This window comes from Gracilinanus agilis, chromosome 3 (genome assembly GCF_016433145.1).
Source record: "Gracilinanus agilis isolate LMUSP501 chromosome 3, AgileGrace, whole genome shotgun sequence".
NCBI classification, from domain to species: Eukaryota; Metazoa; Chordata; class Mammalia; order Didelphimorphia; family Didelphidae; genus Gracilinanus; species Gracilinanus agilis.
The window spans coordinates 326,435,069-326,453,197 of NC_058132.1; positions in this window are offsets into that span (position 1 = coordinate 326,435,069).

Genomic DNA, 18,129 nt, shown 5'->3' on the forward strand with positions numbered 1-18,129 from the left:
CTGATAAGCTGGGTTTGAATACTTCTTTTAACTCTCACTTCGTTTATGACCCTGGACAAATTCCTTATCCCTTGGTTTCAGTTTCTTCTTCTGTTTAATGAGAGGTTTGGACTAGATGACTTCTCTTCCAACTCCAAATTGACAATTCTACAAAACAACTATGTCCTACTGTTAGCTAAAGTGAGGAACACAACTGAGTGGTGAACGTAGAAAGGTAGCAGCAGTTGTTATCAATAACTCTAATGAGATCATCAGCTCCTCCCCCATGCTGGGACTGCTGGTAGCTAGCAGAGTGTAGGTGCTTAATAGATGTTTGTTGAATTAAGTAAAGGTAGAGGAAATGGGGCTTTCACTGTTAGTATTTGAAGACTGGCCCAATAATACTTCTGCTTAAGGTGGGATAGTGCTTAGAGAAAGGAGAAATCAGGAGATGGGTGAGACATCAGTATTGTAGTTTTAGGGAGAGAGAAACTGTGGATGACTTTCACCATATGTCTGAGTGTATTTCCTCCTTGCCAGAAATATTTTCCTAAGGATGTTGAGGCCATATTGTTGAGTACTGTAAAAATTAATCTAATTAAGCAGCTTTAATCAGTTTAAATTCTTTTTTTTTTCATTCTTCTTTAGAGCTATATATTCTCTACCTCTAATCCTATTAGATATCCAGTATAATAATGAAAAGTTCTAACCATAGATTTAATAATAAGTAAAAATCTCAATTGTTAATTGAATAAATGTATACACTGATCAATAACAATAATTATGTTAAGAGAAATTCCCTTTGTGACTTACAAGAAGCCTTTGTCAAGGAGAGCTTGTGTATGCCTTTAGTGTCCTGGAATATATCCAGATTTCCTGAGGCTGTAATTTGTCTCATTTGGCTTTGAAACCATAGGATAGCCACTTTTATTTCTCCCATATATGGAATAGGAGGCTATGTAATCTCACCTCATAAGAAGATAAGAAACAAACTAGGCTTTCTTGAAGAAAGGACCTTTTAGTACGTAAAATTCTGGTAGACCCCCTGAGAAGAAATATTCAGCTGACCAACCTCCTTTTAGTGGGGAATTTGTATAATCTGACTCTCTTATATAAAGGATCTACAGCAGTCAACAAATAGTATTAGAATCTTAGAGCTTGTTGAGCATGTCTAGACCCTTACTTTGTGATTTACAGATTTAACAGTAAAGTCCATATTGGCTCAGAAGATTATTCCACAGTATTTTTCTTTTGAAATATAGAAAATCTTGGGCAGAGAACCCCAAAGATATGGTTAAGCCTCTGGCTTAATTAGTCTGTCTTCTTGATAGTACCTTTTGAACCATTCCAAGACCCTTGGGCTTCTTTGGGGTCAATTCTGACAGTCAGTCAGCAAGGGGCCCTAAGAGTTGGTGAACAGAAAATCACTGAAAAATTCAAGAATGAAAGAAACTAAGTCATAGTTTTCAGGAATTTTGTCCTACTTTGGACTCTGGGAGTACAGAAGTAAATAGATCAGGGTCGTGAGATTCTAGTTTCTATTTGACCTCCGACTCATGGCAGACTTTCAAAATTGTTGGAGAGTTCAGGGGACTAGTTCCATAATCCAAAGACCTCTCTACTACCAATATGTGTGTTCTTTGAAGGCTGGGACTATTATTGTTGTATACAAATAAACAAAGTGATTTAAAAACTTTATAGTGCTATATAAATGATAGCTACGGTTGTTTGTGTTTGTTTCTCCAGCACTTAGGACAGTGTCCTGCACATCTGCCCCACCGCATCCCCCTAACATACACAATTCATTGGTTTTGAGGACTCCCAGGAAGGAAGACTCCTCTTATTTAAGAACTACTGTTCTGTAATTTATATAGTCTTTAAGAGTTGCCTGAGATGCTGAGAGATTAAATGACTTTCCCAAGGTCAAATAATAACTATGTGTGACCATTTTACTGCCTTGAAGAATCCAGGTGGCATAATGGATACAGTGCTACAGACAAAAGAAAAAAATTCTAACTGTGCCTCAGTTAGTTCCTAACTGAATAACTACCCTGTACTAGTTAATTAACTTCCTTGAACCTCAGTGTCCACATCTGTAAAATGATAAAACCAATAGCAACTCTTTCACAGGACGATGGTGATGATCAAATGAGATAACGTGCAAGCTTAGAGCACAATATCAATGCTAGCTGTCATTATATTTATTGCCCTTAAACCAGGACTGATGACTGAGGCTGGCCATCTACTATGTCTTATTGTCTTTCAGATTATAGATACTTGATAAATGCCTGTTGAATTTAATTAATTCTCATATGGGGCAACAATATCCCTGTTCTGACATTATGTCTCACTTTTAGGGTTGCAAGACACTCTCTACACATTATATCATTTTGACAATATGTTTAAAGCATGGCTTGAAGAGAAAGAAAGGGTAGGACAGAAGCTCAGACTTCCACTGGGATGCAAAAAATGAGCTTAGAGGAGGTAATAATAATAGTAATAGTAATAACTAACATTTATATAGTGTTTACTCTGTACCAGAAACTATGCTAAGTGCTTTTTACAATGATTATCTCATTCCATCCTCACAACCTTGAAGAGGGGATGCTATTATTATTCTCTTTTTATAGATGAAAAAACTAAGGCAAAAACAGGTTAAGTGATTTGCCCAGGGTCACACAGCTAGTAAGTCTCTAAAACTGTACTTGAACTCAGGTCTTCCTGACATCAAGCCCAGATATAGTAAAAGTCTATATAACATATGATTTAAAGTCTATATGTATAAACCTGTCCATCTTACTTTGTTGTGCCTTATATCTTAGCATTTCTTCCTTTGTCTATTTCAGTGGTTCCCAAGTATTTTTGGCCTACCATCCCCTTTCTAGAAAAAATATTACTTAGTGCCCCTGGAAATTATTTTTTTAATTTCTATAACAATTAATAGGAAAGATAAATGCACCTATGGCCATCACTGCCCCACTGGATCGCTGCAGCACCCACCAGGGGGCGATGGCACCCTCTTTGGGAATCACTGGTCTATTTGCTTGCCTTTGACATTCCACCTTACTCCATTGACAATGGATTTATAGAAAGAATTATAGGATTTTAAGCTAGAAGATACCTTAGAGTTTAACTGGTTCAAATATTCTGTAAAATAGCATTCCTTAAAATATATACAATACACCCTTCCTAGTTTCAAGTTACAGGGTACTTTAGTGAGCCTATTTCTGTGCATGCGGAGCAGATATGTCTTACCTTCCCTTTCCTCATTTCAGAGGATGCACAAGTATCCTTTGAATGTCTCTTTTTTATTTACCTTGAGGCCATAAAAAAAGCCTTTCAATTGGATGCAGAACTGGAGCAATGTGTGCATTCAAGTGGACATCTTGATCTTCTTCCTGGAGGCTTTTAAGTGAGGAGATTTGCTGAGAACCCCCATGGGAGATGGACCTTAGGCTTTGTCTCAAGCCCCTGCATGCTATTTGTCAGCGAATACACAGCAACTATCTTTGTTTTCTCTCTTTTGTGTTTATTCTTTACAGATCACATGTGAATGGAATGGGTACTTTGAGAGGGGAGCTGCCAGGCAACTGGTCAGCTTGAGAGATCCATCAAAGCTATTTGAGCTACACCAATGAATGGAGTTCAGGAGCTCATGGAGCAGTTGTACTCATCTAGTAGCAGCAAATTCCTACAATAGCTTTAAGGAAGGAATGATCCAGCCCCACTGAACCTGGGAGATAGTTCTCTATCAGTCACGCCACATTCAGAAGTGGGCTTGGTAGGGTCTTCAGGAAATAATTCACAGGGAAAGAAGGAACTCCTCTGCTACATATGAATAGCACTTGGATGCCTCCATACTTCTGCTCTTCAAGCTTAAATCCACTCTCCCCAAGGGAGAATATATCCTATTGGTTTGGAAGAATTTCTTTTGTGTGTGTGTGTGCTTCTGTCTTGCTAAAGTTTCTCAGTAAATGCCCTTTTGTAAAGGTTAATTGATATAAACTAGTCAATAAATATTGAAGCAAGCATATAAGATGGAACAATAATAATAGAACTCCCCCAAACCTCAGTGTCACTCCTAGAATTCTGAGGGGAGGAGTAGTCAGGGATTGTATGGGCATCCAATCAGTGGCTCATAGGAGGGGGAGTTGAGAGAATGAAGCTAGAAGGAGTAATATATAAAGATAAGGAAAGATTCTCTAGTTACCAGTGTAGCTGGTACTGACCTGATGAATCCTGACATACCTGCTATTTCAGACAGCTGGCCAATAAATCTTTCCTCAGAGATCTACAAGAGTTTTCTTTGTTTTCTAATCATTAATAACTTTAATGGTTGCAAATTCTAGTCAGGGCTGAAGGAGGGAGAGATCCATGGCAGGATAGCCAGGGAAGTTAGGAGAGGCGTATTGCGACTAATATAGCTCTTTAAATCGTCTTTTAGATGGTTGCTTATGTCCTGATTATAACAAGGTGTGCAGGGTTGGGGAGGACCATGCAAACAGAATCAGACCCAATTGTTTCAGCTGCATTGAAAATTCCCCTGCTACCCTGTGTACATGGCCAACAGCTGTGCAAGGATTAATTCCAGGGCTCAGAGCACCTAGAAGAAAGATAAAGCTAAGCCTTCCCATCTTCCCTAAGGGGGCAGAGTTGGTTCTGTCTTATTCTCTCCTGAGGGGCTCTAAACAGGGAGGCTTCCCTCTCACAAAGAAATAAACTCTGGGTTTATGAAAGAAAAAGAAAATCTCTTGTTCTTATCCTTGAAATAAAAATATCCTTTTGTATATTTTCAAAAGTTGAATAAAATAATATTCTATCACTCAGCTCACCCTTTGCTTTTAGGTTAGTTATTTGAAAGTGTCTGTTTATCTGTCTTTCTCCTTTGCTGGGTTAAAATGGTAGCAATTTGAATTGATGTTCGGTTAAGAATTCGACTAAACAAACACTTATTAAGTGCCTAGTATGTGTAAGCATCATGCCACGTACTGAATTGCAAGAAAGCTGTAACCTGAGGAGGAGACTGATATCAAATGGCATCCTTCTGATTTCCCTCTGTGGCTTGCTGCTTTGTGTTATAGTTATGCTAAGTATTTAAATCTTTTGAGATGTTTTAGGCACTAGTGGACATATGAGCTCAGAAAATATCTTCTGTGGATTCTTGTTAAATTTATTATGTTCCAAATCCTGGATTTTGGACAAGTCACAACTATCTTCAGCCAACACTCTATGTTTTCAGACTAGGGACATAAGGCTACTCTTATCCCTCCTCTCTTTAGTCCCCAAGGCCACCAAGCCAATGGCTTAAGTACCAATGGTCTAGTCCATTAAAGAGGGGGCCAAAGGAAAGGAAATGCTCGTCTGTCAGTATTGTATCCTACTCATTGTATTCGTCAGATTAGGAATAATGTTGCAGGGCTGGATAAAACATTTCAGGGGGCCACATCTGGACCGCAGGACGTAATTTGTCCATCACTGGTCTAGTCAGATCCTGTTTCTGTCGTGTAATTATCAATTAATGAATCAATCAACACTTATTAAGCACCCATTACTATGCCAAGCATTATAACAAGCCCTGGAGATACAAAAAGAGGCAAAAGACAATCCCTACTCTCTAGGAGCTTACACTCTAATACAGGAGTCGGCAACCTTTTTGGCTGTGAGAGCCATAAATGCCACATTTTTTAAAATGTAATTTCGTAAGAGCCGTACAGTGCTCACAGTGCGCGCTCCTGTAATAGCGCCTGAAAAAAAAATTGACTTTATGGCTCCTGCAGAAAGAGCCATATCTGGCCCTCAAAATAGCTAGGTATGGCTCGAGAGCCATATGTTGCCGACCCCCGCTCTAATAGGAGAGACAACATGCAAACAATTATATACAAAGCAAGTTATATACAAGAGAATTTGGGGCATGTGAGCATTCAGGGAAGACTAGTACTTTGGGTGTGAGGGCTTGCTGAGCCCTTTTCTCAGGGCAGCTTGTTGGCCTTCAGTATCCTCCAACCACCATCTACTTGTCACCTGTGGCTCCAAAAAACTATAGCATGCACAACAGCCACATCCTGGTAAAACTGTCGCCACTGGTAGCCTAATCTGGGTTGAGGGTAACCCAACCCTCAGACTCATTGGTGACTTAAGGGGTTGTGAAGACCTCCCCCAGCAGAAGGCGTAGATGAGAACAATTTCTTTCAGCAGCCATGAAGGCTGTGGAAGCAGGTGCTGGGGAGCCCTTAGAACTTAGTTAGACACTGAAGAAACCAAGATCACCCACTACATCCCAGACTATTGCCAGTCATCTGGACTTTTGTCTTGCCACTAGACTTTGATGACTGGAAGAAAGAGTAAGGCTGAAGACCATGGGCACCATTCTATCTCACTTCACTCCAATTTATTTGGGAGACAAAAAACAATACTCATACCATCTTATATTTTACTATTTACTATTTCATTATTTTATTATTTTAATCCCACATCAAAAGTCCCATAGTGATAGGCAAGTGATGAAATAGCAGATATAGACAGAATGGGAGCTGAGGTCACCATTCTGTACATTGGCAGCCTAGAGCATAAGGGTTGCCTTCTTGTTGGAGGGACATGGCACTGGGAATCAGCAGCTCCCTGGGTATCTGAGCCACCATTTTTTAAAGATTGAATGACTCGCCTCCTGGCATGAAGGAGCTAGAAAAGGTGCTCTAAAAATTGTCTGCTTTATCCAACCTTCCCTCAGTCTCCTTGTCACAGCAGGTGGGTTATCTTACCCCACAGATGAAAACAACATGTAGAAAAACTTTTACGAAAACAAAATGGTGCATGGAATGGGTGCATGCTTATGGATGACAACGATGTCTATTAGACCTCAAAAATAAACAGCTCTTTCTGTGAGAGAACTCAGCAGGTATAGCATCCAAATAGCAGCCCTGAGTGAAATGAGGGTGGCAAAGGAAGGCCAGCTTACTGACATTAGAGCTGGATACCCATTATTCATACAGGGTCACTGAGATGAAAAGCAGCCAGAAGCTAGTCTAGGTTTCAGAATCAAATCTAATCTAGTCAACAAGCTACAGGGCTTGAATGGAGGTCATAAGAAGCAATACCAGCGCACTCTCAAGGCCTCTCTGAAGAAAACTTCAGTATTGATTGGGAGATGTGGGAGTCATTGGCACGGAACTGTCCAGCACGGCGTAGCTGCATCAAAGAAGGTGCTGTGCTCTGTCATCAAAATGGAATTGCAATAACTCAATAGAAATGTGAGATTGGCATATTTAGAGACATTTCCATCCCAAATGTTTACACAGGCTATTTTTGTCCAAACTATGATAGAGCCTTCTGAGATTGAACTGGTCAGATCAATCACAGTCAGGCACATTCTACGTTAAATCCAACTTAGAGTCGTAATTGTGGTCCTCTTTGAGTATGAAGGACAACCTGATCAACCAACAAGCAATGAGTACTAGAGTCCATGTTTTTTTTTTAGGAAAAAAAAATTTGCCAATATTTTCTTTTTTTAAACCTTTACCTTCCATCTTAGAAATAATAGTGTATACTGGATCCAAGGCAGAAGAGTGGTAAGGGCTAGGCAATGGGGGTTAAGTGACTCACCCAGGGTCACACAGCTAGGAAGTGTCTGAGGCCAGATTTGAACCAGAGAACTCCCATCTCAAGGCCTGGCTCTCAATCCACTGAGCCACTTAACTGACCCCCTAACCAATTTTTTTTAACCCTTACCTTCCGTCTTGGAGTCAATACTGTGTATTGGCTCCAATGCAGAAGAGTGGTAAGGGCTAGGCAATGGGGGTTAAGTGACTTTTCCAGGGTCACACAGCTGGGAAGTGTCTGAAGTCAGATTTAAACCGAGGACCTCCTGTCTCCAGGCCTTGTTCTCAATCCACTGAGCTTCCCAGCTGCCCCACCAATATTCTTTTTAAAGAAGTTTTATTGATGTATTTTGTTTTTTATATTACAGACATTTACAGATTATTTACACTTCATGATGGTTTTCTTATAGCAAAGTAAAACTATTAATGCAGTTACCCATCAAAAAGTACTGCTGCATTTCACATCTGTTGCCACCCCTACTATCCCTTTAGAAAAAGAATAAAAGTCTATTTTCTCTTCCTTCCACCCCTACCCCAAATGAAAAGACAGGAAAAGAAAAATAGGTATATTATAGCACATACACCTAGTCAAGAAAAAAATCTTCCCCAATGACTGTATACAACCCCCCCAAAATGCTTTATCCTACATCCTAGATCAATTGCCATCCCATACTAGATTTATTATACTATACTGTATACTTTACTATACTGTTTCATTATCAGTCCTCTGGAATCATAAAAAGTTACTTTATTAGGGGGCAGCTGGGTAGCTCAGTGGATGGAGAGTCAGGCCTAGAGACGGGAGGTCCTAGGTTCAAATCTGACCTCGGACACTTCCCAGCTGTGTGATCCTAGGCAAGTCACTTGACCCCCATTGCCTAGTCCTTACCACTTTCAATGTTATTGTTTTTATAATATTACTATGGCTTTTCTGATTTCATTTTATTTTTCATCAGATTATAAAAGTTTTAATAATTTCATAATTTTTCATTTTTATAATATTGATATTATAAATTGTTCTTCTAGTTTGGTCACTTCACTATGCATCAGTTCATTTAGGTCTTTTCATTTCTTTTTGAAATCATTTGTTTTCTCACTTGTTAAAGCATAATAGTACTCTTATATTCACATACCACAACTTATTTAGCCATTCCTCAAATGATGACCATCCCATTAGTGTCTAGGTTTTTATGATACAAAAAGAGTTGCTATAAGTGTTTTGTATATAAAGTGCCTTTTCCTCTTTCTTTTATCACTTTTGAGTAAAGGTCCAGCAATGGCATGACAGAATCAAAAAGTATGTATTGTTTTATAACTTGTATATAACTCCAAATTGCTTCCAGTATGATTTTATCAATTAAAGGTCCACCAACAGTACATAAGCGTGCCTGTTTGCCCACAGTCCCTCCTACATTTATCATTTCCCCTTTTTGATCATTTTTGCCATTATGATGAATATCAGGTAAAAATCTTAGAATCTCTTTTATTTCTATTTTTCTTAATTAAATAGTGATTTGGAGCATTTTTCATTGGCTATAAATAATCTGTCTCTTTTCTTGGGAACTGCCTGTTTATATCCTTAGACCATGTATCAACTGAGGAACAGCAATTTTTCCTTACCATATCTTAAAAATGAGACCTTTATCAGAAAAACATTGCAAATATTTTTCCAGTTAATTGCTTCACTTTTAATCCTATCTTTATTGGATTTGTTTATGCAAAACTTAAACTTTTACATAATTAAAACTATTCATTTTATTTTCTGTGATCCTCTTTCTCTTGTTTAATTACAAATTTTTCTTCTATCTATAAATCTAATATGTCATTTTAAAATTTGTTTCTTCTAATTTATGATGTAAGCTTTTATATGTAGGTTATGTATTCATTTGGAACTTATCTTTCTTTAAGTTGTGAGATGTTGATCTAAATATATTTTTTCCAAAATATGATCCAATTTTCCTAATGATTTTTCTCAGATAGTGAGTTCTAATTCCTTGTAGCTGGAACATTTATTATATGTATTATATTATAATGCTATAAATGTAGCACTTATCAAATACTAAGTTATTACATATATCAGCTTCTGGGTATTAAATACCTAATCTATTCCACCCATCAAGATTTGAAAATTTAACCAGTATTAAAATATGTTAATAATTACTATGTTGCAGTATAGTTTGAGATCTAGCACAGCTGATTCTTTCATTCCTATTTCCTTTCATTATTTCTCTTGAGATTCTTGACCTTTTCTTTCTTCATATGCATTGTTTTAGTTATATAGAAATCTTTCAATATTTTGGCATGGCAATAAACAAGCGAATTAATTTAGGAAGTATTTTTACTTTTATTTTATTGGATCATCCTACTTTTGAACAACTAATACTTTCCCAATTATTTATATCTATTTCTAGAAATTGTTGTTTGTAGTTACATTATATAGTTCTTATTTCTATCTTGGAAATAGACTCACAAGTATTTCATAAATTCTGTAATAATTTAAAATACAAATTTCTCTTTTTCTACTAGGTTTTAGTATTATTTAGAAATGCTGATGATTTATGTGATTTATTTTATGTTCTGGATGCTTGCACTTTTTCAGTTTTTTTAATTGACACTTTTAGGGTTCTCTAAGTAAACTATCATATAATCTGCAAAAAGTGATCATTTCATTTCTTCTATACTTAATATTATTCCCTAAATTTCTTTTTCTTGTCTCATTGCTCTAAGCAATGCTCCAAATCCAGCATTTCTAGTACTATGTCAAATAGAAGTTTTGACAATGAACATATTTTTTTCACTCCTAAACTAATTGGGAAGGATTCTATTTTATCTGTTACAAATAACAGTAGGTTTTGGTTTTAGATACATACTATTTATCATTTTAAATAAAAGTTTCTTTATTCCTATATTTTCTACTGTTTTTTAATCAAAAATAGGTTGTTTTTTAATAAAAAATAGATGCTGTATTTTGTCAAAAGTTTTGCTGCACCTATTGATATCAAGTTTCTGTTATTAACATGGTTAATATGTTATATATATTATATGTAAAATATAGTTTTCCTAATATAGAACCAGTCCTGCATTTCTAATATAAAACCATGGTCCTTTGGTTCCAAATCTAACACATTACCATTGGGACACCTGTTCGGAGGAGAGGTCAAACTCTGACTCTCACTTGTTATTCTAACTTGAGAATGGGGGATGGTCCCTAAAGTAATGAGCCTCGAAGGTCAGCTATAAGAAGAATTTGAATAGCTTCAGGAAGATGTTCTCTGTCCAGGAATTTACTATCTGTATAACCTATAAGATTGGGATTTGTAGGCTAGAAAGGTTTTAGGATTTACTCTAAATCAGTCTTCTAAGGTAGGTTGCCTAGGGAATCTGGCAGGAGTATAAAGAGGAACAAGTTAGCCTAAATTAAATGTCCTAAGTGCTGCTAATTACTGAAATGTTTTCTGTCCCTTTAGAGGTTATGGAGTGGAAGACCACATTCCTGAGGTTGCTTATCTCTTTCTAGGTTGTAGACCTATAATTCAGATTAGCTGCCACAAGGGGAATGGTGATACCTGCATAGCAGTCTTATGTGTTAGTTTTATTTATAGGTAATGGAAAAAAAACATATAGGGAACATGAACACCTACTGTGTACATACAGAAAGACAAATTAAACCTCTTACCTCCTTTCTGAAAGGGAAATCAATTTAACAGCTGAACTGGTTACCCAGAAAAGATTGGGGGGGGAGGTTAGGAAAGGGTAGCTGTGGGAGCCAGTCAGTCAATGGGGGTTTGCTGAACATTAAATATGTGCTTTTCAAGGAGGCAGCCCTGGGAAATTGGCTTTTCCTGGTAGGCTCAGCTTTTGTTTCAAACCTTGTAATAGTACTTTCCCCCTCTTCCCAGAATCTGACCTGACCTGTGGACCATGCTTTTGTTTAACTTTCTATCCTAGAGCTACTTCATCTTGCCCGATTCCTGCACCATATCTTGGGATATTCTATATTTCTTCACCCCTTTTCTGACTATCTAGTTCCTTCCTCAGTTGGTTGACTAGCTTTTTGCATATTATTCTACTTAGATCTGCCACTCATAGACATCCAGTATAGGTCCTAGTCCAGCAATGAATGCTCTTTACCTTGCCTTATGTACAACTCTGTTTGTGATGGGACCAAGTACTTAATATAGAAATCAGCAAGTTATTAAGGTGGCTCAACAGATAGAGTGCCAGGCCTGGAGATGAAAGGTCCTGGGTTCAAATTTGGTCTCAGATACTTCCTACTCTTGTGATCCTGGGCACATCACATAACCTCAATTGCCTAGTCCTTACCTCTTTGATGCCTTGGAACTCATACTTGGTATTGATTCTAAGAGAGAAGGTAAGAGTTTTTTTAAAAAGTCATCAAACATTTACTAAACTTTTCTATGTGCCTAATATTGAACTATAGCTGCCAATACAACCGAAAGCACAAAGAATTACATTCTAAATGGGAAAGATAATATAAAAAAAAGAGTTGAAAAGGAGAAAGAAGGGGAAGTACCTGAGAATGCTGTCAAAGTTCAGAGAATCAGTAGTAGAGAGCCAGAAGAAGAAAACAGAAAGATGAATTCCTGGCAATTCTTTCAGATAGAAATTCACCAGAAATTCATAGGAATTCACCAATCAGAGGAAGGTATTGTAGGAGTAGAAGTATCTTCTAGGGCAGTGAGGGGCAAACTGCAGATGCTGTCCCCTGAAATGTTCTATCCAGCGAGCAGGGCGATATTATTCCTAATCTGACCAATATAATGAGTAGGATACAATACAATAAAACTTCTAAAGAGTTGCCTTAGAAACAGACTGACAGATGAGCATTTCCTTTACTTTGGCCCCCTCTTTAAAAAGTTTGCCCATCACTGTTCTAGGGTGAAAAGAAAGCTGAAGCACTGAAGGTTGTGAATTCTATGGAGTCATGAGTGGAAGTGAATGGGATAAATAACTACATGAATAGAGAAGATAGCAGCTACAGGAGCAGTATTCTATTTACTAGGTATCTATTTGAATCTAAATGTATATTTCAGGGGAATTGAGAGATTTTACCTTTCTAGGACTTTGCCCCAAATTAGCTAAATACTGTTGCTGGTGCCCCCCTTCACTTCCATTTTCTCTGTAGTGTGATGTATCCAGCTCCACATCACACTCATTCAGTGTGTGATTATTTCTTTTATTTATAATTTAATTTTTCCAGATTACATATTGATACAATTTTAATAATCATTTTCTGACATTTTGTGACCCATGTTTTCTTCCCACTACCCTTTTACCCCTTTCCAAGATGGCAGACAATATAATATAGGTTATACATGTCTTATTACAAAATACATATTTTTATGTTCTTTGAATTGTGAAATAAGATGTATAATTTACATTAGAAAAAAATTCATAGAGGAAATAAAATGAATTGTATGCTTCAATCTGCTTCTATATGCACTCAGTTTTTTCTCTGGCAGAGGATAGCTTTGTCATGAATCTCTTGGAGTTTCCTGGATCCTTGAATTGCTGATAATAGTTGTCATTCACAGTTGATCATCATATATTATTGTTCTTACTGTGTATGATGTTCTCATGGTTCTGCTCAATTCATCTCTTCATATAACTCTTTTCAAGGTATATTTTTATGTTGTTGTTTGTTTCTTATGGAGCAACATATACCACCACATTATAATCTTATACCATAACTTGCTGAGCCATTCCCCAACTGATGGACATCCCTTCAGTTTCCACTTCCTTGCCACCACCAAAAAATCTGCTATAAATATTTTTGCAAAAGAAGGTCCTTTCCCTCTATTTTTGATCTCTTTGGGATAAAGACCTACTGATGGTTCTAAATTGCTCTCCAGAAGGGTTATTCTATCAGTTCAAAGCTCTACCAATAGTGTATTAATGTCTCAATTATTACACATCCCCTCCAAAATTTATAATTTTCCCTTTTGGGCACATTAGCCAGTCTTATAGTTGTGAGATGATATCTCAGAGCTATTTTAACTTGCATTTATTTAACTAATAGTGATTTGGAGCATTTAGAAAATAATTTTAAAGATACTTTTAATTCTTCATCTAAGAACTTCCTGTTCATATCCTTTGACTATTTGCCAATTGGGGAAGGCTTTGTATTCTTATAACTTTTACTCAGTTCTCTGTATATTTGAAAAATGAAGTCTTTGTCAGATACTTCCTATAAAACTTTTTCCCAGTTTATTGTTTTCTAATTTTGACTGCATTTGTTTTATGTGTGCAAAACTTTATAATTTAATGTAGTCAAAATTATCTATTTTACGTCTCACTATGTTTTATTTGGACATAAATTCCCTATTTTTTCATAGAGCTAACAGGAAAACCATTCCATGCTCCTCTAATTTGTTTATGATACCATCCTTTAATTCTAAATCACATTTTGATTTTGACTTTACCTTGGTATATGACATGAGGTGTTGGTCTGTTCCTAATTTCTGCTATTTGTTTTCTAGATATTCCCACAGTTTTGTGGAATAGTGAGTTCTTAGAAAAGCTCCTTCTTTACTTATCATATCAAATAATTTGTATAGTATTGGGATTGGTTGTTCTTTGAATGTCTGATAAAATTCATTTGTGAATCCATCAGGCCCTGGCAATTTTTTCTTAGAGAGTTCTTTGATGGCTTGTTCAATTTCTTTTTCTGATATGGGATTATTTAGGTATTCTATTTTTCCTGCTGTTAATCTAAGCAATTTATATTTTTGTAAATATTCATCCATATCTCCTAAATTGTTATATTTATTGCCATATAATTGGGTAAAATAGTTTTTAATGATTGCCTTAATTTCCCCTTCATTAGAGGTGAGGTCTCCCTTTTCACCTTTGATACTGTCAGTTTGGTTTTCTTCTTCCTTTTTTTTTATTAGATTGACCAGTACTTTGTCTATTTTATCTGTTTTTTCAAAATACCAGCTTCTAGTCTTATTTATTAATTCAATAGTTCTTTTACTTTCTATTTTATTAATTTCTCCCTTGATTTTTAGTATTTCTAATTTAGTTTTCATCTGGGGACTTTTAATTTGCTCGCTTTCTAATTTTTTGAGTTGCATGCCCAATTCATTAATCTCTGCCCTCCTTAATTTGTTAATATATGCACTCAAGGATATAAATTTCCCCCTGAGTACTGCCTTGGCCGCATCCCACAGAATTTGGTAGGATGTCTCATCATTGTCATTCTCTTCAATGAAATTGTTGATTGTTTCTATTATTTCTTCTTTGACTAATTGGTTTTGGAGAATCATATTATTTAATTTCCAATTAGTTTTTGATTTGCCTGTCCTGGTGGCCTTACTAATTATTATTTTTATTGCATTATGATCTGAGAAGGTTACATTTATTATTTCTGCTCTTTTGTATTAGTTTGCAATGTTTCTATGCCCTGTTACATGGTCAATCTTTCTGAATGTGCCATGTGCAGCTAAAAAGAAGGTGTATTCCTTTTTGTCCCTATTTATTTTTCTCCACATATCAATTAAATCTATTTTTCTAGGACTTCATTCACCTCTCTTACCTCTTTCTTATTTATTTTTTGTTGTAGAACTTCAGGGCAATTTTGCTGAATAATTTCTTTTAGTATGGATCCAAATTTCTATTAATTTCTGCTTTTTCAGGGAGACCAATGATTCTCAAATTGTCTCTTCTAGACCAGTTTTCTTGGTCTGTCACTTTCTCATTGAGATATTTCATGTTTCCTTCTATTTTTTCAGTCTTTTGACTTTGTTTTATTTGTTCTTGCTGTCTTGAGAGATCATTAGCTTCTAATTGCTCAATTCTAGCCTTTAGGGACTGGTTTTCCTTTTTCAATCTGGTCATTTCTGGTGTTCAATTTGCTTATCAATTCATTTGATTTCTGAGCCTCACTTTCCAATTGCAAAATTCTGCCTTTTAAACTGTTATTTTCTTGTCTGATTTCCTTTTGAGCTATTTCTCATTTCTCTACCCAAATCTTTTCTCATCATCTCAAATTTGAACTCTTCAAGAACTTGTGACCAGTTTTTATTATTTTGGGAGGGTTCAGATGTGATTGCTTGTTTGTTCTCCTCTTCTGTTTGCTCAGTTGTCTGGATTTTCTCTGTGTAAAAGTTGTAGAGTGTTAAAGATTTCTTCTTCTTGTTGTTAATCTTTCTCTTCTGGGCTATCTGATTCTGGGATTGCCATTGTTAGCCCAGCCCCTTCTCAGCTTTATCCTCATGCTCAGGGTCTGTCTGCGCTCTTTAAGCTCCTGAGGTCTCAGGTCAAGCCCCCTGGTGGACCCCCTTCCTTGATCCTCTGCCTGAGGTTCCTTTACAAGTCTCAGGGCGCTGCTTCCACAGTCTTATACCTGTCTGCACTTGTTCCCCACTCAGGGTTTCAGAGCCTTGGCTCGTGCCTGTGTCCGCCTCTGCCTGAGCCTGTGCTCAGTGTCTGAGCTCAAAGTCTGTGTGCATTCTTTAGCCTTTTGGGGTCCTAAGTCTTGCTGCTCTCCAGAACATGCCCTGGAGCTACCAATGACTCAATGAGTACCCCAAACTTGCTCTATTTCTTTTGAGCTGGCTTTGGTGTTGTAGGTGGTGTGTGTGTGTGTGTGTGTGTGTGTGTGTGTGTGTGTGTGTATTGGGGGGGTTGTTCAGCCAGAGATTTAGTGAGAGCTGTTTCACCTCTTTATAGCATGGAAATGCCCTGATTCCACGTACCTTCCACGCTGCAGCCTGTTGTGGGGTCCCTCCATTCATCTGGATTTGTTTTTATGTCCCCTTGAGGAGTCCTGTATGTTTCGGTTCAGAGAGGTTAAGCACTGTTTTTTACTCAATTGCCATCTTAACCAGGAAGACCCCCCCCCCCGAGTTGTTTTAATCTGCATTTCTCTAAAATTAGTGATTTAGAGTACTTTTATAATTTTTTGTTATGATTTCTTCTTCTGAAAACTGCCCTTTTATATCCTCTGATAATTTATCAATTGGGAAATTGCTCTTATTTTTATAACTTTGACTCAGTTTCCTATATATTTAAGAAATGAAGCCTTTCTTCAAGAAACTTGCTTTATATTTTTACTATAACTCCCTCGTTTATGATAACTTTTAGCAAAAATGAAGTGTTCCTGATTGCCTCTTTTAATTTGGTTAATTGTTGCTTTTGCTTTGTCTGAGATCATGATTTCTCCCCCCTGCTTTTTTTTAACTTCAGTTGAAGCATAATAGATTCTGCTGTAGCCCTTTATTTTAACTCTCTGTTTTAAGTGTGCCTCTTGTAAATAACTTATTGTTGATTTCAATTTTCTAATCCATTCTTCTATCCACTTTCATTTTGTGTGTGAGCTTTTCCCATTCACATTCACAATTATGATTACTGTGTATTTCCCTCCAAACTATTTTTCTTCTGTTTATCCTTCTCTCTCTTTTTAGCCATTCCCTCCTTTAGTCTGTTTTGCTTCTGACCACAGCCTCCTTTTATCTATCATTCCTTTTATCACTATTCCCTTTCCCTTGCCTTCTTCCCCTCCCATTTTCCTCTTAAATCAATTCTGATGTAAATGAAGTTCAGGCAATTATCTACCTCCACATCCCCAACTCCTATTTCCCATCCACTATAAAAGCCCTCCCTTGTCAACTCTTTATGTAAAAAAAATTCCCCATTCTACCTTTCCCTTCTCTTTACTCAGTGCATCCCTTTTTCATCTCTTCTTTTTTTGAGATCATCTCTTCTTTTTTTATGAGATCATCTCAATATAATCAACTCACATCCATATCTATGTCTTCTATCTATATAGACTCTAAGTGCCTGAATAACAATAAAAATTTTATGAGTTACATGTATCATATTCCCAAATATGAATATAGCACCTTAACCTTATTAAACCCCTTATGATTTCTCTTTCATGTTTAACTCTTTATATTGTTCTTGAGTCTTGTATTTAAGTATTGAATTTTTTATTCTGCTCACTGTCTTTTTCATCAGGAATGTTTGAAATTTCTCAGTTTCACTATATATCTATTTGCCTTCCAAATGATTATACTCAGTTTTGCTGGGTAGGTGACTCTTTTTGTTTTTTAGACATTTATTAATATTTGTTTTAAATCTGTTTACATACTTTATGCCCCTACTTTCCCCTTCACCCCCCCCACTCTCCCCCCACCCATGGCCAACGCACATTTCCACTGGTTGTAACAAGTGTCCTTGTTCAGGGTCTATTTCCCATTCACGTCTGCCTCAGTCCATGCATTCAAGCAATTGTTTATCTTATATGTTTCCTCTCCTGCAGTCCTTCCTCTGAATGTGGGTAGCATCTTTACCATAAATCCCTCAGAGCTGTCTTGTGTCATTGCAGTGCTGCTGGTACAGGAGCACATTACATTTGATTTTACCACAGTATATCAGTCTCTGTGTACAATGTTCTTCTGGCTCTGCTCCTTTCACTCTGCATCACTTCCTGGAGGTCTCTCCAATTTGCATGGAATTCCTCCAGTTTATTATTCCTTTTAGCACAATAGTATTCCATCACCCGCATATACCACAATTTGTTCAGCCATTC